Here is a 23,787-nt window from a genome sequence, read left to right on the forward strand (position 1 = left end):
CTGTATGAGCTTACAGCATTACAGAAGGAAATAACTACACATAGGGCATATAGTTTCACTTTTTTGTTGCTTTCTCTATGGATCTGGATGAACTTCATCTTGGTACTCCATTGCCACAGATAGTTCGTTGTTTTTTGTTGTTTTTTTTTTTCACCTCCAAGACATTCTGGTGTGTCTGTACGGTAGTTTCTCTGCCTCTTATTCCCTATGAAGAGAAGTGTGTGGGTGGTTATGCATTAGGGTGGTATGAAATAAACACACTTGTATGTACAAACGTGCATCTATGAATATTATATCTGTAGGTTAAGCCCTGCTAGAGTTCAAGGTGCTGATACGTTTGCATGGTGTACTTTGCAAGCACAAGTCTCCCCTTTTATTTTCTGAAAATCAGCCCTGAGTTCTGATCTTGCTCAGTTAGTTATTCACAGCTAAAGCTTGTCTTTGCATTGAGAGAGAAATGGAGGCACGTTTCTATCTTTTCAAATTACAGAGATTGTAATGGATTGGGTTTTAGGTTCTAGATTACCCCAACTTCATAATTCTATAATTTTTTAGTAAAAGAATAAAAATTTTTTTTGCTGTGATATGATATCCAATACATCAGTGTGCACCTTGCTGTTAGATTTATAATTTTTATATCCTGGATCATGCTCTCGTGTAGATAAAAGGTATTAAAGGCACTGTATTAAATTTGAATCCTTTTTATATTCTTGAACTGATCTGAAGCAGTCTTATTTTTTAGTCACAGTGGCTCCTCAAGCTCTTAAAACAAACAATTGACATTTCTTGTATTGAGAAGTTCTTTGCCTCATTTCAATAAGTACGATCCAAGCAGACTTTCAGGGTTTGCGTTTCTCATGCTTTTTTTTTTATTGCAGAAGCCAACTGGACCATGAAAAATTCACTTTAAAAATATTTCAGCTGAACTGCTCATCCTGCTTGTACCTATTGTATTTTTTAAAGAACTGTCTGTGAGGTAAATCGCTCCTAATAAAAACTCAGCCAAGTAGATTTTGATAGTAAGTACTCACTGAATAGACTGAAGAAGTTTAGAAATGGAACAATGCTAGAGTGCCCATTGTGCACGAAAAAAGCTTTCACTATTCTTGCTCATTTTGGCTTTGAAATCTTCTATAGGTAATTTTCCTTTCCTTGCAGCTGGTTGAGGTATGTGTCTGATCAGATGGATTTGGTGGTTCTGATTGTTACTTATATGGCGGGGGACGACGACGGGGATGGGTGTCAAAAAAGCTTTTAAAATCAAATAGTGGGAGGAAAGAGACTTATAAGAAAGAAGTGCTTTTGTGACAAAGTAGATGGATGTGCACAGGCTTCCTGACCTGACAATAACTGTGGATCTTAACAGCTGGGAAAACATCTGCCAGCAGAGGGCCCTTTAGATTACTGATCTTTAAGTCTTAACTATAAAGCACAGTGGGAAAATTCTAGGTTCTGTTAAACGTTTTCTTGCAAAAGGTGATATGATGAATGATGACAGGGTCCACAGTAAAGAAAAAAATCCATATATCTAAAGGACAACCGTGTTGACCCCTTTTCTTCCAGTTAGAACTTTGTACTTAATGGCTGTGCCAGTAAAAGAGCAAATTATGTATTGTATTATAGAACTGGAGCTGAAAATTTCTGATAATTTTGAGAAAGAGCTCATAAAACTGCCTGAAAACTCTTGAAGAACCATTCTTGAGTGCTGGAATTCTTTCCTATGTAGTGGTTTATCTGTCAGGAGGGACATGGGGAAAAAAATCTGCTACTTCTTATGAATCCCCAGATGTTAGTGACCAACATTAGCAGCATCTGAAGCAACTGACCTAGGTTTAACTGAACAGTTTGGAAAAATAAAATTTTAAATAGACTTATTTCACACAAAAATAAATCTATTGGCTTATATAAGCCCAGTAAGTCTTTATTTTTCCAGTTAAAATGTTGTAGCCTTCCTCTCTTTCTAGGAGCTGATGCTACATATTGCCTGTTTTCACTCAATTAAGATTGATGGTTTCATGCAGACTGTAAAGGTTCAGCCTTCTACATCTAAGCATGTGATAGCTTTTGTTGTGCATCTCGCAACTAGAAGGCTAATGTCTAGTTAGGTAAGTAGTGGTTTTCTTGTATTTGTTCTGTGGATGCTGCCTGAACGTGCAATAGTCCAGGAGAAGAGTGGCTCATGGTGTCTGCATGGTGGTGTAGTTTGTATCAGGGGTATGCTTTGATAGCAAACCTTCAGATTGTTCCCATTCCTGTGCTTCAGTACGTATCACAGAGCAATCTCAGAGCATGCAAACTGGGATCTTTTTGGATGAAAATAAATCAGGTGATGTACTCCAAAGCTGTGTCTCATGCACACCAGCTTTTAATGGGGATTCAAATTAAAAACACAGTTTAGATCTATATAGAAGTGAACTCCCATGAAACGTGTATAGTGTAGGGAGTGGATTATCACCAACTGTTTTCTTTAACAGATCTGCTCCTGTTGTACCACAGTGTTTGCCAATGTTGGTATAGCCTAAAAGGAACACAGTACCTTTTGACAAATAAAATAGTTGTTTTTAATTAGTTTTAGGCACATACCTATCTTGCTGTATTGGGATTGTAGCACTTAACATAGGATGAGAACTGTCTCTGACTCTTAACTGAATGTCAGATCTCTTTAATAGAGCTTGTGCTGAAGGAGTTCCATACAGCTATTTTAACATTGCCTTCAAATTGTGGATTTTCTTGCAAAGCCTGAAACTCTTTTCTCAGCTGTTGAATAAGAAGTCATATGTGGAACTACTGTAGAACTAGTTGCATTTGTGTGGAACCTATTGTAAGAACCACTAAAAAGAATCTACGTTTTTGTTACATGGTTACATTCCTTTTAAAGAATTAATTAAGTTGAAGTGGATAATTATCACCAGGAATACAGCACATGTCACATAAGCCTTGATACAGGGATTGTCTTGTTCCCTTGAAAGTCTGTGGCATTTAAAGTTGAGAACACAACAAAAGACTTCTTTAAACTTGAGAGTGCTTACCATTCCTTGTAAATTGAGCTGTAGAATTATTCTGTAAGCATCAGATTGCATGTTTATTTAGTGTCACCCTGGAAATTGCTCCCTGATATTCTGTGGTCTCTTCTAATGCTGTAATTCTCTCAGGATGCAATGGGGAAGTCACTGAGAGATTTCCGTCAGAATTTATTGGTCATCTGATATCGTGTTACTCTTGTTGTGACATTCTTTGTTGTTGATTGTAATATTTTTTTTCTTAATCATTTTTCACTTACTCTGAATCTGTGCTTTAGTGATCTGATCCTTTGCTCCAGATGACATCTGTTTTATTATAGATGGTTTCATTTGCAATTACAATGTACAGAGCAGTCTTTAAATTTAAAGTTAAGTGTTTATATTACTCTGCTTTTGAAAGCACTCTGGCTTGTTTAGGTCTGTTTTCTACTTTTAATTCAATCCTCTGCAACTCAAAAGAAAGATAATTATGGTAAAATGTGAACATTAGGGAATGAATATACTGCATATAGTTACCTTTTTCAGTCATTTCTAGAGTTTGAGTCAGGGGGCTAGAATTTATGTAGTCGTAGAGGTATACCACATCTAATTATTATGGAAATGTATTCTAGCAATGTTGAATCATTATTACAGCCTTGTAGAATAATCCTCTACCACTTGCTTACTGTGAAACGTAATCTAAATGGAACTTATAAATTTATCTGTTGTTTAGGTTAGAGGAGGAGGAAGAGGGAAGGAAGAGGTGACAGCTTTCAGCAGAAGCTTGGAAGTGGGAATTTAATAATGATCCCCCTGGCAATCTAAAGGGGCTCTTGCCAAATAAAGGAGGAGGTGGGAACCTAGCATTGTGTCAGAGGGCAAGTGAGACAGAAGTGCAGAACACATCCATGGTTTTGTGGTGTTGAAATAATATGTCTGTACTGTCAGGTAAGAAAGATTTTTACATTTAATGGCTCTGTTATTATTTGGAATTGTGGTTGTCCTAATTCTAGTGAGCCTTCTTATGACAGTGTTACCTTGTTTCACAGCTGAATAGGATCTATCCCTAGAGCATGTTTCTCTGAGCTTTTAAGTTCTGTCAGCTGCCTTCAGTATCACTTCTAAAATGCTACTGCATATTCGTTATATGTTAGTGGTGGCCACCAGTGACTCATACACAACTGTAAACAATACTTGGCTTTTCTTATCTGCCTTGGTGGCCACAGAACTCGATTTCTTGTCACTACTCCTACTCGAAGTGTACCGTAAGTTTGCAAAGTGCAGAGAAGGTTTGAGTTGCAGTACTGTTGTAAATGCTGACATTCCTGTTGTTTGGAGTCTGTTTGGTCAATTAGTTTTCTGAGCAGCAGCTAGTACTAGCATGTGTCTGGGACTTAACTGGCCAATGCAGATTGAACCCATTGACAGGGAAACAAATGTGTTAAAAATATCTTCTATTAATGTGGGACTCTATTTGAATATTATTATTTGTTTGGATATCTGTAGTAAAGGCAGTGCCTCTCTTCTGTGCCTTTACATGGTGGTTGCGTCCTTCATTTTGTGAACTTACCATCTTTGTGCCTGTCATTCCAGATCATCTACTGAGATTTCCTTTGGGTTAAATCAGAAGTTGTCACGTATCGAACAGGGAGTCATTTACACACATTTAGGTATCATGGAGGACCCATTTGAAGCCACTGTAACAAGCTTGGAGCTGTAATTTCTGCAAGGTGATAGTCAAATAGGTATCCTACAGGCTGCTCTTCTCCTTGTGATTTATGTAAATGATTTTTCTGGTACAATGAAGCTGTAAGCCTGCCTTTAAACATTCCAAAGAAGTTACTGGATCCTTTTAGTGATCCTTAATGCCAAAGATCTAATGTCGCTGACATATAACCAAGTATTGACCAAGATGATAAATTATTGCTGAAATGGGTAAATGAGCTTTTTATGTTGCTATTGATCATGGAGCTTAGTAAGCTTCCAAAAGAAAGTATTTATAGTATACTGTCAGGTTGGTTTGGATGTTGTCTTTGGAACTAGCCAGTGAAAGTTCTGATATTCTGAAAGTCTTGATTCAAATGTATCCTTCTAGAAATTGCTAGTTACTTCAGGTGTCTAAATTGATCTTCAGAGGATGAATATTCACATCCTGAAAAATCACTTTCCACTAGAGTGTTAAGCCTTCAAAATAACTAGCCAGACATAAAACTATAATTGCCTGTAGTGAGCAAGACTTGGAGTGACAAGCTGCTCTGTGTAACTAAATATTTGGTAGTCATCTCTCTGGCCAGTGCCCATACTTTTTGTAGCTATTTATGCAACATGGATATGTGAGGCAAGGTACGCTATGTGCTTCCCAAATGACTGTACAATAAGGGTTTATGCTTTCTGAACAATCTGTAATTATATGGTGATTTTTCTTTCAGAAGAATAATGATCTGAAATTAGAATTTGGACTATGTCCTCTTCTGAGGTTTTAATTGCAGTCTGATGTATGATTTGGAAAAATAACTTGCCAGTTTTAGTACCTTTCACAAAAGGTCTCATTGTTGCTTAGGAACCAACATAATGTCCATGAAAAGTACTATCCACATGAGATGGTAAAAGGGTTTCATCTGAAACATACGTCTCCTGAAGCAGAATAGGTATGTCAGTGCTTGTAAGCCATCAGAAACAGCTATGGAGATATGCAAACTTCTGCTGTATTGGTAAGAATATATTTCACTGCCTGTCTACCTCAAAGTTTCCTTAGAACAGCATAAGCTCTAATTAACTCGGAAGTAACCAGAAAATGAGTTGTGGATAGACAACTGAAATTTCTTGCTAACATGCTTTTTATCAGACTTCCTTGTTGTGACTCTGGCAGAGCAGACCTATATGAGGAGGGTTTTTTTGTATGTAGCTACTATCAGTTTGCTGTTACTACTAGGTGGGTGGTTTTGTTTCTAATTCGGCAGATAGAAGGCAGTGCTCTCTGCCATAATTATGTCTCTGCTGCAGTACTTTTATTGCTAGCAAATACTTTTGACCAACTTAAGCAAAAAATTAGTTGACATAGAAGGAACCACTCTGTAAATTAAATTTTTGACTTCTTTTTCTGGCTATAAATACCAAGTATTCTGTCAAAGTATGTAAATTAATCCTGAAGAAAATTTATCTGGGTATTTGAAAAAACAAGACTAAGGAAGAATCCATGACTATTCTCAAACCGTTTTTCCTGCAAATGACTTTATTAATCAGAAATAATTATTAGGTAAGAAGTAGTAGCGTAATGAAAAATAGCACTTTTCCACAGCAAGCACCAACTGAGAGAGACCAAGCTATGACAGAATAAACAAATTCTCTGGGTCAGTTCCAGACTCGTTCTACCTGATGACCCTTTTCTAACCTCACTCATAATCCATTTTTTCCCCTGCTGTGACAATGATGCTTGGAAATGTTTGCCCAAATTCACTCACTTTCCAACTAATTCTACATTGCTATACATCATCAACAGTTGGCAGTGTCCATTCCATGCTATGTATTCTACCTTAACTTTGTCATGGTACACATCTTTGCATGAAATGTAGTGAATGGAACAAAATCCACTTTAGAGTAGATAGAATGAAATCAGAGACCACAGAAACACTGAACAGTTTGTTGTTGGTTTTTTTTTTTAATCAACGGAGCCTGTATCTATGAAACCTAAAAAGTTTTAGTATTTCTTGACGTAATATAAACAGTTTGAAAGGTTGACTGAAGTGAACACTTTCTAAGGATGACTGTTCTGCAAGAATGTTGTGCTATTTTTTTAAAAAAGAAACTTTGTAGAATACTCACAAAATATATAACACGTTATTGTTATTTTAATACCAAGAAATTGGTTTGAGACCTGCAGATTTTCTACTAAAAAAAATCTCTATTTAGATAGTGACAACATATAATTTACACAAAGTTAATTACAGTAAGTCAGATCAAAGCAGCTCCAGAAGGCATGCTTCCCACTCAAAAACAAAATAAAAACCATTTCTGTAATGTCCTACTCACACTGTTTGAAGAAAAATGCTAGAATATGAATTAAAAATTTACCTGTGTCCTCTTGTTACTTCTTGATTTTTACCGGTGAAGAGTGCTATCTTTGTTACTGATCTGCTCCCTTTAAAGACTTGAATAGGTTTTCTGGTGATCACTCTCTGTGGCATCTTTTATGCAGGTGCTTCTTGTTGCTAAGAGATCAGTTGCTTAGAGATGGAAGTTTGTTTTTTGTAATAGATCAGGGGCCATTGCTATTGAAAAGAAAATTTTGTAATTTTACCTCTGCAGCTCAATGTATCTGCTGCAAAAGAGCCAATCATAAAGATACACATGCCTAATGCTGATTAGAATTGTAACTGGAGACTGAAACAGAAAAGTAAACGAAGTTTCTAATTATTTTTGATGGCTCTGAATATCAAGGGAAGAGATTTGTCATTTAACTGGAGGTGCGACTACCAGAAATTATATTAAATCTTCGCCTAGCATATCTAAATGTATTTTTAATTTCCAACACAAAGGAAGAAAAGTCCAAAAGTTTTACTCTAAAATTGGGGTGCACAGAGTTGTCAATAACCTTTTGTAAAAGACAATCCTGCACTGACATTGGAAAGGTCTTACTGACTATCCTATATATTTTTTGTATATAGTGTTTCCTTTATATTCCTCCTTGGTTTGATAACTCTTCAGAATTACTATGCAAACTAAAGGCTGGTTTCTCTGCTTTGTGATGCTTCTCTTTTTTGCTGTAGCGTTGGGCAACTTGAACAAACTTAACTTAGGAAAATCAAAATGTTTTCAAGAACTGCATTAAGCAATTACAGGAAACGTTAAAATAATGACCAAAGATCTACAGGAAAAGGTGATGATGTTACTAAAAGATGAGACTGACACAGAAGTCTGAATAAGGTACTTGTGCCTGTTACTGTTTTGAAACACCAACAGAAGTCTGAATTTTCTCAGTTTCTGCTGTGGGAAATCCTTAGCTGACTCCCCTGTCACTTCTATAAATTTACCCGTATGAGTCCAAATAGACTGTTTTGTAAAATAGGTCAAAATCATCTTTTTTTGCTTACCACTCTCAAGTTTAGAAAATCCAGTCAGTCAAGTCTGTTTTCAGCAAGGCCGTGCTATGTCCTCTGGCAGTAAGACACTATGCATCCTTGTCTTTCACTCTCAGGCCACAAATGTAAAAGATTCCCGTAAAATGTTTTCATTCTTCTTTTTCTGAATTCACTCAAGGCTTTAGCATTAGCATTTAAAAGGAATAAATATAACAAATTAGAGCACTTTTAATAAGAAAACCCATCTAATGGCTAAAAGGGCCTTATATCTAAAGGACTATGATCTCACTTGGAACAAAAGGTATTTAAGAGTTACGTACAATAGTTCTAGTGATGGAATATTTTTAACTTGGGGAAGGATGGAAGAGGCCTAGAATTTTATTGAATGTGAAATCTCTTTTGAGAAGCCTTTCTTAAAATAAGTAAGTAAATAAATAAATAATGCAGACAGTTTGGGGAGAATAAGGACTGAATTCATGCGGAAATGCTTCCGGCATTACTGCAACCTCATTGAAGATACACAGCTTACACAACCAGAAGCCAACATAATTTCAATCTGAGAACTGAACTCTTGTTCTTTTTCCATGTGCACACACTCTTCCATATCTATTTATTATGCAGAGACTCGTTTACAGAACAAGCAGAAATGGGTAGAACTTTAGTGACCAATTCTATTGTCCTGTATTTAGAGCTGGTCACAGTAATGGTTAAAACCTGTTGCATAGTATCTGATGTTCTGAAAGTTAACATTATTTTATTTCAAAAAGAGATTATAGCTGGTTTTAATTTTTAAGCCGACCTAAAAATCTGTGGGGGAAGTCACGCGTTAATATTTTTTGTTTTAACAAGCCAGCTGTATGTTTGTACTGCTTGCAGACTAGGGATATTTACATTCTGGAGGAGCTAGATTTTGAAGCTGGTTTTGGTCCATTTCATGGTATATTTCTTATAGATTGTTAATGTGGACAAACTGCTATGAATGATCAGTTCTGAAGTAGATGGATAATTGTTCCATGGATACCAAATTAAGAAAGCTTTATGTAGCAGTATAAGAAAGTTACCATAGAAAGTTTCCAGCTCTTTCCCATGATTTGAAACTGGTTCACTGCATTTAGTGTTGCTTTGGTTTCAGCTGCTGAGAATAACAGCTTGGGTTGAACTTTGCTTGCTAGTTTTCTCGTGTTTTTCTTTGGGTTCCCCGCATTTTTATCAAAAGTCAAAGTCAGCATTTGTTGCCACTGCAAACACGTCATTGCTTTTGTGTTCTGTCTAGGATATAAAGGGAAGTTATGATACCTCAAACCCTTGTGCGGTTGCAGCTGTCACTCACTGACTTTGGAGACGGTATATTGTTTTATAGGTGTTGGGTCAGGCTGTAGCACCAGAGAGTAACATGGCTATTGGAAAAAAGAGATCTGGGAGGCATTACTTTCATTATTGCTGAATTGCAATTAAAACAAATATTAACTTAATTTGGAAGCACCTATACCCTCAGATATTCTTTATTATACATGCAAATGGTAAGAATAAACTACTTATTTCTAAAAGCCTCAGAATGAGGAGTTTGGTAAAATAAGAAGCTAATATAAGGAATGCTAAACCAATACAATTTATTTCTTTGTCAGCCTATGTTGCTTGAGGTTTAGGGGAGTCCAAGAATGATTTGGCCAGTTTACCACACAAACATGTTTTGATTCCTTGCTCCATGATAATTTATTTAATCAAATTACTGATTTCTAAAAATAAAAAATCTGGTAAAGTTTTTGTTGGGGCTCCTTCTTCTGTCAGTGCTATGTATCTACTTACTGATCTAAAGAATTTGTGCGTGAATCATAAATCAGGGGCAAGAAACCAGTTGAATCGGTCATGAAGAAGTCTCAAAAGGGGTTAAATAACGTGAAAATACTTGTTTATGTTTAAACTAGGTTTTGTCAAGACTGACTTCTGTGGGATATATCTTTAAATCAAATATTATTTCCATATACCAGAGAAAACGTATTTAAGTTCTTTCATGCCAAAGAATTCCTGGAACTTTGTATAATGCAACCAGAATGATTGGACTTGTTGTTCACTACAAAGATCTATAGTTGAATACTACAAATTCTTCAGAGCCTGAGTAGGCATCCACTGAATTAACAAAGTTCTTTTTTATACCATTAAAAATAAGGCATTTTTTTCCCCTAAATATTTTACAATAGACTTTTGAGGAAAAAGGATGCAAAATGTTCTTCATAGTTGAGCAGACGGGTATGCAACCCTGTAGGGACCCTGTGGCTCCTGATAAAATGGATTAGAGTTCTGCTTTAGTAATAAGGGCTTGGATCTGATCTAGTAACTATGTAGAAAGAAAATAACTTCAATTAAATCAGTGGAAATTAAATCACTAATATAAGAGTCAGTATTGTGAAAACTAGTAGGATGGGATCAGGCTCAAATCTGAATTCTTTTTATGTCCTGATGGTTTCACTGCAGTCATTAGGGTATGAGATAAATGCTCGCCTTACCCCAAGGATGGATAACCACTGGTAAGTCAGTCCCTAATATACTCTATATTGTCTTAGGATAAAAGGAAACAAAGACATCTGTATGAACATAGACTGTCAGCACAAGGTCACGCTAAAGATCCATCTAGCTTGGTACTCCATCTCAGATATTGGCCAAAACTAGAAGCCAAGTGGAGAGTGTAAGCATTGAGCAAATATATATACTTTCCTCTCCCCGCATTCCCTCCACTTTTTAAGGGTAAGGGAATTTAAAGTGACAGTCTTAGCTATCCCTATGTTTGCAATAATGGCTCCCTGTCCTTTCTAGGAACTTCAAGAAAGACATTGTAGTAATTTCACCAGGCGTTTTACTCCTACATTTTCTCTTAACTTCCCATGTGTACTATTTTCCTGTTATCCTAAACAAGTCAGTTGCCAAGTACTAAGAGAGCTGAGACTACTGCAAGTGTCTGGATTCAAATACTTTCTGTGCTACTTTATAATTTAGAAGTGTGTATCAGCCATGGGAATAGTTAATGTTAAACCTTTCAGGTTCTCTCACTGGTGAGCAAAATTGTACAACAAAACATACACTGGATATGTCAAAGCTTGTAATTCCCTTAAAATTTTATTGGGTGAACTGCTTGCAATTTTTGCTTGTTTTGATTCTGTTTCAGTCCACTGTTAAAGTAATAAGTACTGGTAAAGTGCAAAGTACAGCAGAATGTTTGCAGGCAATCTGCTTTTAGCCATTGTCTTCCATTTCCAGTCAAGACTTGCAGCGCTGCCTTGGTAGGTGCCTGAGTGCTTCTTCTAAGCAGCTCCTTCATTTGGCCGACACCCACTGCACTCTGAAACCTGTTTATCTCTTCCATCAGTGTTTCTGAGAGTTACTCCTTTCATCCTTTTACAATAACATACCTTTTCATATGCAGGTGTATTTTGAGGGAGTTAGTAGCACACAATATCGGAAATCACTCATTTCACATTTTGTGCATGAAATTTTTCTTATGCAGTGTCTTGGAAGGAGCTGGCCTATTTGGCTATTCTAACATTATACCCAGTGCAGAGATGATCTCCTTTTTTGCCTCCCCAGCAAAGTTTCCTTAATGCAAATTAGAGTTTGGCTTCTCTAGCTAATGCCATTTTAAAAAGATCACCTAAGGACTCTCATATCATGGGATTGGCTGAAATCCATTTATAGTGCCCACAGTTTTTCTTTTATGCTTAACTTTAGAAGATCTGTATTGCTTGCACCTGGCTGACACCAGGCTGATTTGGCAATTCAGTTTCTCAAATCTTCACAACTTGCTTTCTAGGGTATCTTCCAAAACCCTCAGACTTTAGAGGGTGTTAGAAAGAGTTCTATGTGGATGTTCAACATCTAGAGTTTCATGATGGTCTGTCTGGTTCAGTAAGGTACAGTAGCTGTTATTCTGGATGTTGGATGCTAGGAAATTAAATTTATTTATTTGGGGGTTTTCAATTATTTTTTAGTGCTGGGTGAACAGAGTAATAATGGCAGAAAATACATGTGCTTTAATGCAAAACATAGTCATGTAGGGAATTCCATTTCTCCCAGTAAACTCTAAAATCCCTAGCTGGGGCTCTGCTGAAAGGAATTAGGGTCTCTGAACCCAGGACTGTTTGTGTGGTAGTTTACTGTGGATCAGGAAATTATATCACTTCAACCCACAAGATCAGTTCCTGAGAAGGAGAGCAGGTGATATGGTGGGCAGCCAGCACAGTTCCTCGTTTTGTCAAACTTGATCAAAATCAAACCATCTGTTTAATGTTGACTGAGAAATTCTACTGGAAAACACTCTTGGTGCAATTTCTCTGCCTGACTTACTAAACTAGCTGTGAGTGAGTCACCTGTAATCACCTCCTATCTGGCCTTCTGGGCAAATAAGCTTTTTTGGTGGGAATGCAGAAAGTGAACTTTTTATAGAATTTAATTAAGAAAATAATGATAGATGGGTAACTGACTTGTCATTTGGTCTATCTCAACTAGACACAATGGATGTGTGTGGTGATTGCTAGACAGGTTTATACAATCTACCAATTGTGGTAAAATAATAGTCTATCTTGTAAATTAGATTAACTAAGAATGGGCTAGATGGATGCCATAAGCCACTTGTTTCTGCCCTCTCTATGGAGGTTTAGTTATTTCCATAACATCTAAGCCAGAACTGCTTTCTGCCTTTTATGTTTCTATTTTGCATTTAAACGAGTTAGAAAAAAGCGCAGATCAGCCAAAAAAGCCAGCTAATATGCATCTTTATGTGTCTCCCCTTGATGAATAATAAATAATACAAGAAACAATCCTTCTAGTTTTCTCTACAGCCTCCCGGGTAATCTGCATCTACCATGGCATGGAAAGACCACCATATTGGAACAAGAAGGCAATCCAGAATCTGTTCCCTTTTGCTCCTGATCTGATGAAGTTGCTCTATACAGTGGTGGGTTCTGTGAAGCGAACACTTCTCCATGGAAAATCATCCTAGAGTGACCAACTTCTTTCTCAGATGATAGCTGCCCCTGTGTTAAGCAGGAGGTTGGGCTCGATGACTTCCTGAGGTCCGTTTCAACCTTAATCTTTCTCTGATCCTATTCATCTGACATCTTTCTGTCAGCATATCTGCTTCTCTGGTCCCGATCCAACCTGTCTCAACCTTATATCGGTGGCCTGGAAATGGAGGGGTTTTTTAGATCCCATTTTTCTGTCATCCATAATCCAGGACTCTAGTTAGTCGAGAATTATGACTACCATCTCCTACCCCTTCCTCTTTAACTGACAAAGAGAAAATTTCTGCATAAGCTTACTGTAATGCTGCTGTGCTTAGCAGCTAAATATCTGTGGTGGCTGCTACTCTGTTAATATACTACACATAAAAATAAAAATATCTGTGTGTTCAGTGCAGTGTTCTTACGCAGGCCTTCCATGTGCTTCCACTAGCTACAGGATACTTCCTCAGAATCTCTGCTTCCTGAAAATTCTTTAGAAATGTTTAAAGAGTACCAAAAGAAAGAAAAGCTTTGGGAGAAGCTCATTATACCATCAGGAACAAAACAGTCAATAAGTGCCTCTCGAAATCCTTTCTGCCTGTGCTGCCTTGAGATAGGTACAAGTCTTCAGAGATTATCACCTCTGGGGACTTGGGGTTTGGTGGTTATGTTTTTTATTGGCTTTTCTTGGTTGCTTTTGTTGTTGATGGAAAGAGCTTTATAAAAATTCAGTGTGGACTTGAACACCCAAAAAGATCTCTTCAGTAATTTCTTTTATCTGTCTGGAACAGATGCAGGTGCAGGAAAAACTGTAAGTGGTACGGCTGAACGCAGCTTCTCTAGGAGCCATTTAGTGTACATGTGTTTTTATTTTCTTAAAACAGGTCTCACTTGGTGTTTGTGTGCTCTGTGCTTCATTACAACCATTCTTTCCCTGAATAATACATATGTGTATAGCTGCACAGGAGACAGTGAGCTAGTTCAGCTTTTCTTCTGAGGGTCATTTTCACCCCAAACCTGTATCACTTAGCTTAAAGGAGGAGCTGCACACATCCCATTGTGGTTCTGGTGAATAGGTATTTAAGTTACCGATAAAACCATGTAATTCACTGTGGCATTGTACTAATATCAGAATGTTAACTGTTACTTAAGAATTGTCTATGTCAACTGCTACTGCATGAACTGATTACTATTTTGGACTGTACTTTGGAATATTTTGACTAGATTTTGAAAAATATTTAAATGTCTAACAGCCCTTATGTGAAGGGACTAGTGATGGCATTCATTGACAAGTCTTTTCGGAATACTTGTAAAGAAAAATTGGCTCTTTGCTTGGTAGTAGTTGTCTGTCGGAGGTGGTGATAAACCTATTGTCAGGCCTCCAAAAACATAAAAACCTTTCTGAAGCTACAGTATAACGATAAGGAAGTGGCAGGCTGTTTCCCCAGTATTTGATCAGGGCAAGATGCTAGTCTATATAAACATACCAGAGTCTGGCCTATGGAAGTTGTATTGGTGTACTGTTTGACTATCAGATTAATGGAGTATTTTGTCTTTTGTTTGATGAATGAAGACACAATTTTGACATTTCCTCTAATTTTCAAGAGCTTGACTTATTGGTAACTTTCAATAGTATTTTGTTATATTCCTCATGCTTATGGCATTTAATGGCAAAATACATTTTTCTTAACACTAAACATATGTTGTAATTTAGAAAAGGCCAAAAAATTAATGGAAAGCTTTTGAGGAGAAATGGTATTGTAGGAAAGAGTGAGGGGATGGAAAATGGAAAGGTTATGTATTTGTATGTAGTTATACTACTATGGTGCCTGTCTACCATTTTTAAAGCATTTTGCTGCAAAATATGACTGAAGGATGTCGTAAATAGTCTCTCTGCTAAGGCATACGTAGGGTATAATGCTGTTGGCTCTGTAGTTATAGTTTTCCCTATATTGAATATAAAAGGCTGTGTACTCAGAGGAGCACTAAAAAGACAGTAAAGTTCAATGGAGTTTCCCCTCGAAATGATGGGATTTTCATACTAACTTCAGTGGGAATAGGACAAGGTATCCTTTAAAGTATACGGAGAGATGATAAGGTAAGGTTCCAGAAAATGGATTTTGAAGTTTGATTGTTAAAGCTTGACTTACTCTGCCTATTTTTACCTCAAAATCTTCTCTTGGAAATCAAGCATATGCTAGTGATCTGTATTAATAACTTATCCTTTGTACTAGTTCATAGTTATCTAGAAAACAATTCCACTTATCTGCCATTTTTTCCAAATATATCTAATAAGTTTATTGTTATTTTTTTTAATGATCAAAAGGGTCCTAGGGCTGAATGGATGTATTGGGCTTTGAGATCCTTGAAGAAAAAAAAAAGGGGGTATGGCAGGGTTATGTTGATATTGCCTTTTGAAGATAGGCATCAGACAGTTGTTATTCAGCACTGTTCTTGCCTATTAAGAGGATTTAAACCTTGTAATAAAATTAAGCTGTATTTTCTTGGTGACTCCCCCCAAAATCACTCTTATTCTGTCCACATCAGGTTGGTAGAACAGCATTAAAAAAAACTCCTAATGAAAGTTAAAATGGAAAGAGTTAACAATATGGATATTTTTCTCCTATTAGTCTGCCTGCATAAGTTCAGATCTTCAGACTATGCTAGACTACACTTGTTAACTCAAGAAGTACTACTTATTTTGAAGATGGGGACAGTGTGTTCTTGTTACAGGCAGAAGCAACTGTAATGAAGTATCATAGAAACACGTCATGGGTGTGCTATCTAAAACTAACTTTGTACTAAGTATCTGAGCATCTACAATTTCAGCTTGTTAGCTGTTCAACTTGTTTACCTTTTTTTTTTTTTTTTTTTCTTCTCCTGAATTGGTATTGCAGCTGGTAAGAAAAAAGGAAGAGGTGTGTGAAGACTTTGTCCTTGATGTGCAGGAACTAGTGAGGACCGTCTCAGATTTTCTCTCTTTGGCCATGGATACAAGACTAATTTGAGAGCAGCTCTTCAGGGTGTGAGGAAATGTGCTTTGAGAGACAGTCTGTTCCCTTGTCACGGGAAAATGTGCAGGCTATTCAGAGTAGTTTAGGACAGTCTTCAGATTGCCACAGGCTTCTTTGACAACTAAATACTTTTTTTCCTCTCTTTTTTTTTTTTTTTGTAAGCTGTGCTGCCACAGTTGAGTGACTATCTCTGCAAGTCTTGTGCAGCATTCTCGTATGTGATGACAGCAATAAAAGCAATACAGAACTTGTACCTGAATGTGCAGCCACAGAGGCAGAGTATGTTCTATTGAACTTTTAAACCACTTCCCCCATTTTTTCCATTTTAATTTCTTTGAAGTAATATGCATGCTATGCAATTATTTCTTACTATTGTTTATAAGAACTTGATTTACTCAGGATTTTATCATACTGATTCACTGTTAATCTTATCTACTTTACATTGTGACTGCTTGAATGCTTGAGCAGTTCATGAAAGTAAATTAATTTCCTCTTTTGCACAACATGAGGTTTAAAATAATTCTTCATCCGAGTTGGAAAATGTAAGAGTTGAAAAATCTTTTATTAGAACTTTTATTTCTTCTAGTCAAGTTTTTCACTTATAAAATGGCATGCATATATGTGAGAACATATGATGAAAAGCTTATCTGTGCTACATTAATATAACTAAGCATATATATGTGGGCCCACTGCAATGGCTGCAGCCTTCTTTTCTGTAATATGTAGTTCAAGTATATTTTTCTCAACCTGTTGGCAGGATTCAGGTTCTTCTGTCTGTCTTTGAGGGGAAGTTCCCAAAGAGATAATACACAGTGCTGCTAGGTATCTCTTTCTTCCATTGTTAAGATTTTTCCTTACTTCTGGAGCTTGTCTGTTGCCGCTTACCTCTTCAAAAGTTTAAATTGCTAAGCACTGTTTTTGTTGCTCTAACTATTCCTACTTGATGGACTTGTTGAACAAACCTCCTCCCTTCCCTAACTCCTATCAGTTTATCCTATAGAGAACTAGGGAAGGTTGGGAGTATCTGCTTCTCTCAGCTTTCTTTGCACTGTCATTCCAGTTTTTTGGCCTGTTTTTAAAGGGGAAAGATAGGATTGCAGTCTTGAAGTTTCTTGCTGTTTGGCCAGATAATCACTGTGCATTGGCCAGATGCTGGCACTACCCTCCTACTCCTTGGGATCGTTCCAGGTATGGTAGGAGGCAATGGGTCTACCAAGGCTGCTGGACTTTCATGTTCTTCTTGTGGGGATGACTTCAGCAGCTTGAATACACTTGCTGTCTATTGGTGTCACTTTTAGAAAAATGCTCCAGCATCCATTTAATTTTCCCAAGCAAATTTCTGTTATTTGGCCATTGTAGTGGGAACAGGAGTCCACTGCACTTCTGTTGTATTATATAGAATTCTTTCTAATGGTATATATGATATATTGTGTGATGTTTCAGGCATTTTTTTAACAAATAGGGATGTTTTCCACCAAAAGTTCAAAACAAAAAGGTTAAACTTTTGCTAAAAGGAAAGTATAGCCAAACCTCTAGTGCTTATAATCCCAAGCAGTGGAGGAGTTGTTATTATAAGAGTGCTTACAGAACAGAATATTTTCAATGCTGAAGATGCTGCAGGCATTTCCTCAGTAGAATTAAAATACACAATACTCAAGTTTAGCTTGGAAAGAAGGTACACAATAATCAAATGAAAATGTTACTAACCACTTCTAGTTGTTCTGAATCCTCTAAATTGCTTCTTCAAATGCTGTTGGTTATTTTGCTAATGGTACCAATTTCTCTGTCAAGACAGCCTTGGTTGCACAAGCTCTAAAGTGGGCAGGGTTCAAAGAAGCCTCTCTGCACCTGCTTTCTAACCATCGTACCGCTTGAAGGCATGCAAAAGCATTTTCTGTGCACAGAACTTAATGCTTATATAAGAGGGTTTTTCAGAAAGTGGTTTTTTACTGTTATATAAATTTGCCTGGACATCAGTCCAAGTTATGAAGTATTTTGTGACTGATCAGTTTCTCATAAAATGCTGGGTTTTTTCCATTTGTGCTGTTTTGGCAAATACAAGAAGCAAATGTTTTGAAGCAGTCTATGGAGGAAAAAATACCGTAAACATTAATGAAGCCAACATAAAGCTGTGTAGAATTTCAGGTTGAAAATGCTCCTTTACAATAATTCCCTCTGTGTTGAAATATATTGTTCGCAGCTTCTGCATTACCTTCACCTTGTAAAGACTGAAAGTCAGTTTTGTAGAAACACACATATGTTGTATGTTTAGGCCTCTCACACGTAAGCGTTTGATGGCATACTGCAACTTCATGCTATACAACACAGTGCAATAATTGTAATTTCCTGCGGAAGAAGCTGCTGCCAAACCCAAAATAGTTACATGTGATTATGTACCAAAACAACCAAAATTGCCTTTCGGTTGTGAGCTCAGAATTCACGAGCTCTGAGGGAATCTAGCATGTGACCCAGAATATATCCCGAATGCTGTGATGCGTAAAAATTATTTTTGCCTTTGAAGTTATATGAGGTAAGTATGCTTAATCTGGGTCCTTTCTGTTAAGCTATGAAATGCAGAATGTATCATAGGCTGCACAGGTAAGACTTCTGAATCATCTGCAATTATGTTTACCAGCTGGTCCTACCACAAAATGTTAACTTGTCCATTACGAAATTGCTCACAATTACTGGTGTGTGTACACAAGTAAAATGCAATGTGTTTTCTAAAAACCTAGTTGTAACAAGCTAAACTCAAATTGAATGAGCAGTACTGAAATTTATTCCCCTGAAGAGACATGTTTGCTGAAGATTATGTCTAAGACAGCAACATAATGGAAACGGTGCAAAATCCTCTCTGCAGACTCAGTGTTTGGTGGAATCCAGTCAATTTTAAAACTTGAAACACTCAGGATTGTTAGCAGTTCCAAATGAAGCTTTTGTAAATAGCCTCACAACATCACTGCACAGTGCAGTACTCCACAGTAATGCTTAAGCTAACGCTGAAGGAAATACCTTGGTGGCTGCTAGCAGAATGACCATGTTAGTTTGATGCTCTGCCTGTGATAATTCACTTTGCCTTTTAGTAAATGATCTCAGTGGAAGTTTCTCTGCTGCGGCTGGGTGACAGAAACCACTGGCTTTGCTGTTCAAGATGAAACAGCTGGTATATGTAATCAAGAGGAAATCGCCTGGTCCATATTGTTCTTAGCGATTTAGATTACAGTTTTTAGGCTCAGGAGACGCCAGGTCCAGTAGATCTATAAAAGCTAAGTAAATAATTGATCAAAGGCTTGAGTGTTAAGCAGTAAAAATCAGTTAGAAAGTTCTAGGTTATGAATGTTCTTTTTTAATGACTAAACAAACCAGTCATTGTGGCTTTGCTTCATATAAAAATTGGTATGTTCAGTAATCCTCATCTCTGCTTGCCAGCAGACTCCCTACATACCTGTAATAGACACTGATCTAATTCTATAAGACATAAATGATAATCGCTCATGCATAAAAGCATTAATTTTAAAATTAGTATCTGAATAGACAAACCAGGCAGCTTTTCATAGTCAGTTAGCTATTCAAAAATACTCATCAGCCTCCAAATTGTATCAATAAAAGAATATTTTAAAAAACCCCAACCAAATCCCAGGATTAGCCCACAATCAGGTTGCATGTAATCTCTGCTGGAACAGTAATGCATTGTGGTGAATCACTCTAGAACTGTCATTTGTTTTTTAAGTAGCTGATTTGGCTGGGGAGATGCTACAGTTCTTCCTCACTGCTAAATTTCCTTTACCTAGTAACTTAAGTACTGATACCCAGCTTTCCCACCTGAAGGAATTGTACAATCATGTTTAATTGCATTGATATTAAACCTCTCCTAACATTAATTGTAAAATCTCTATCTACGTACAGATATGAAATACACTAAATGCACTAAATTCTGTGCTCATTTCTGTTATGGAGGAAAGGGTAAAACTTTTTTAAGAAAATGCAGTGATTTTCTTTTTTTTCTACTTTAATCTGTGTGTGTAAGAAGTGACAAGTAGGACATAATCTGAAACTGAGCAAAAAACCCCCCCGCAATCAGCCCTGTTACATGAAAACAGAAATCAATATCTGGTGGAAGTTAACCTCCCATTTTACTTTTTCATCATATTTATCCACAAATATATAGAGAGATGGGAAGCTTTTTTGCCTTATGGGCGGCTGAGTTAATTCTGAATCAAGATAATGGTCTGTCCATTGACATTATGTGGAGTTGAATCATAACCAAGAGTGCAAATGAATGACGGTGTACAATACATTAAGCAAAACCTCCTTCTTGTTGTCCCTGGCTACAGGTACCTGGTCTGGTTTCCTAACAGTCCTTTTCATGGCCACAGATGAACTCTTAAACTCTTCTCTTAGTATAGGCAACAAATAACTGCAGGGTTCTAAAGAGAAATTTCCTGTCTGAATAGGCAGTTCAGAGAGCTTTCTTTATAAAGTGCAGGATACAAATACAAGGCCCTGGGTTGGTGTCAGTACGGTGTTTCTGTATTCTTGGTAATGCTGCTTTGATAAGACAAAAAGTCAGTATTGCATCCTGTAGACATATTTTGTTTAAACAAACAAGAAAAAAAAAAGTGGAGGAGAGTATGCTTGTACTAAAGAAGATTTTGTTGAAACGTACATAAACTAGCTTATGCGGGAACAATGCAAAATTTTCAAACTGACAGTGCAAAAATAACCACACAATAATAAAACTGGGGGAACAGAGGAAGCAAATAGAAGGGATGAATGTCCAGGGCTCTTCGTGTTTGTGATGCAATTTCTTTTTCTTCAAGAAAAAACTCTTGATAAAAGGCAAGCAACAAAAAAGAACTTGGGAAATTAAAAAGTGTGTTTCTGAGAGAAAAAGAATTTTTCTTTAGGTCTATTTCTCATCGTTGACACAAAGATCCAAATCTTGATTTAGAAGTAAGAACAAAAGTGGAAAGACTATGCAACTGTATACCATGGTGAAATCAACTGTCAAAGAAGAAAAGGCAAGTTACCGATATGTTTCTGAGAATCATAAACTTTGCAGTGATCTCCACTAAAGTTTGTCCTGAATGACCTACTAATTGGCTGCTACATTAGAAAATATAATGGTAGTACATAGGTAGAAATCAACATAAATCGTGTTGCTGTGCCAGTTGCCTTTATCCTGTAATTAAAGCCTTAGTTTATAATTTTTTGTTAAACTTCGAATACATCCATTTTACATCTTGGTTGTTGAGATGCTGAACTAAGACTGGCAACTATACTCAGCTCTCTGTTTCCTCTTTTATGGAAACAATGAATAGCATAGTATAGGTTACATAGCAAAAAAACGTTACCTTAAGGCTAAAAGACCATATAGTAAAAAAGGCTGGTTAGCAGAAAAGTCCAAGCTCAGCTGCCCAAATATTCTCTTGCTGTTGTCTGTAATATAAAATGTACCTGCCAATTCAACCTCTTACTGCGATCAGGAATATTGTTAGACCTGATCATTACTCCCAATGTCTGCCTTATAAGAGGACCTCTGCACCTGCAAAAGGTGTAGGTGGTCAGCACCTCTGAGACTGTAGTCCTATAGCATCCAGTCTGTCATGCACATTCAAATGTCTGATAAAATTACTCTTTTCTTAAAAGTCTTTCTCACTTGATCTACTTGTTTAGAAAATCACTATTTTTTGAGTCATGATTTGTGGCATTTCTTATACTTTTGTGGTATCTTCAGATCTTTTAATGCAGAGACAAGGAACATAAATTCAGACAGTGCAATCTGAGGGGGTTCTTCCCAGACATGGAATGTGCCAAATTGCTTGCTTGTTGACGTGGGCTGTAGCTACAATGCCTGTAAAGGAACTAAGTATTCTGCCAGAGTGCCCCCTCCATCCTGTATTCCCAGAACAATTTGAATGTTGTGTCATAGCCATGTGCCATTTTCAGATCTGCACAGGCTTGCACATTTTCTACTCTGCAAATTAAGACATACACAACTCTGAAACAAGAGTGCTTGGGGGAAGGAGAGGGAACGTGCCCCTTCTTCCCCGTGGAAAAACCTCAGTGCCTTCCACACTTTCTCCCTAAATAAGGCAAAATATTCAAAATACAACTTTATGTGTGTACATTCTGTTATTGAGTTGTATGCGCAGCTTTCCTGAAAATTGTGCATCTAGATAATTTATATAAAAAAACCCTACTTAAATTTGAAGTCTAATCTAATAATAAAATTCTAATATATAAGGACTCCATCTCTTCCTCCTTTGCTTGGTTCCTATTTCTGTTGTGTGATGGCTTGAGATGAGATTATAAAATCTTTGAAATACAGGTGATCTTTTAGGAAAAGTGTCTGAATGAGGTCTATCTTAGTATCCCACTTTCCCTGAGTGGTAATACTGCTATGGATAAGATTCATTTTCCTTAACTTCAGACATGTATGTCTAAACCTGTCTTCTGGACTTGCTTTGTTAGCAGTAGAGGAAAAGCAGTCATTTTGAGGATGTGATTCATTTTGTTCTCAGGTAGAAGTCTGTGTGGTCACTTAGTTTCCATGCCTGTCTCTAAGAGGCACTGAGGTGTCATGGATAAGTTTATTTAAGGTTCCTCTTTAGTTAATCCAGTGTATGTGATTTTTATCTTGATTATGGGTAAATAGGTAGTTGGTAATTATTTGGTTACTAATGGAAACTGTAACTCTTCTGACTGAAGAAGATCCAATTCTAGATTATTAGTAGACTTTAAAGATGAAGATGGCAGATTAAATTGCTTTAATATAGTTGGTTTTAATGTTATTCTAATGCATGATTTTACTGGTATCTTTAATATAGTCTTTCAGCTACCCTTCAGTTATCCCTCTGTATCTTTAAAATTACAATGTGTTTTACTATCAGGACCTCAAGGAGTATGTTCTGCGGTTTTGACTTGAGTTGATATATAGTGCCTATAATAATCTACCTAATATGGCTAGCAGTCCTCTTTTTCTTGTGAATGTTCTGAGATCACATTGCCACCTTTTCCGTTTATAAATTATCCCAGTGCAGTTGGTGCATTTCTTTTGCAGCTGTCTTTGTAGCTATTATTGTGTTCCGTATTCTGAAAGTCGTAGATACCTGTAGTAAATTCGTTATTTGAAATTTCTTCTGTATGATTTGTTAAACGGCTATTTCTTTCTCTTGGCTTTATAGACAGTCTTATGATGTATATTTGTGGTGTGTATAGTGATATATCAAATTAATATGTTAAAAGTGCTCAAATAGGCAAAAATATTTTAAATTCCTTGTGAATCACAATGGTAAATAAAATGAATGACACAAAGTTGAGGGGAAACAAGCTGGAATACTGTTTGTATTCAATACTTTCTGATTAAAAATTACCATGAGATACAGATAGCTTTAATCAGCATTTTGTTAGATAGCGCTATGTGCAATACTAGCTGTACGAGGGATGGATGCAATGGACACCCGATACAATGTGGAGAGAAGGAGAAATTTCTGAAGCAGAGAGGCCACCTTCATCCTGCTCTACTTTATATCCAGCTATTTTTCTTCTTCCAGTCTGGTATCCTTGGGCCACAGAGACATCCACGCTTTCTCCTTGGACAGATTCCTGGAAAAGTAAATGATCTTAGAGAATATAGAAACTCCGAATTTTTCCTGTGTTGTTGGAATACCTTTACCAAAAATGTTCTTTGTTGGTTTGTGTG

General features: G+C 36.8%; 1 protein-coding gene across 2 annotated transcripts in view; it reads left to right on the forward strand.

Annotated features, from left to right (window-relative positions):
• Window positions 1-23,787, forward strand: part of GLDN (gliomedin) — a 123,003-nt gene that overhangs the window by 72,146 nt on the left and 27,070 nt on the right. The window contains exon 2 of one of the 2 annotated variants that reach the window (XM_087744208.1): window positions 3,733-3,947. The exons of the other annotated variant lie outside the window; for it this stretch is intronic. The gene's annotated coding sequence lies outside the window, so the exon portion shown is untranslated. The remainder of the gene's footprint in view (window positions 1-3,732; window positions 3,948-23,787) is intronic. 2 annotated transcript variants of the gene reach the window in all.

This window comes from Nipponia nippon, unplaced genomic scaffold (genome assembly GCF_047370975.1).
Source record: "Nipponia nippon isolate SJK-2023a ecotype South Korea unplaced genomic scaffold, ASM4737097v1 scaffold_9, whole genome shotgun sequence".
In the NCBI taxonomy this organism is placed as follows: domain Eukaryota; kingdom Metazoa; phylum Chordata; class Aves; order Pelecaniformes; family Threskiornithidae; genus Nipponia; species Nipponia nippon.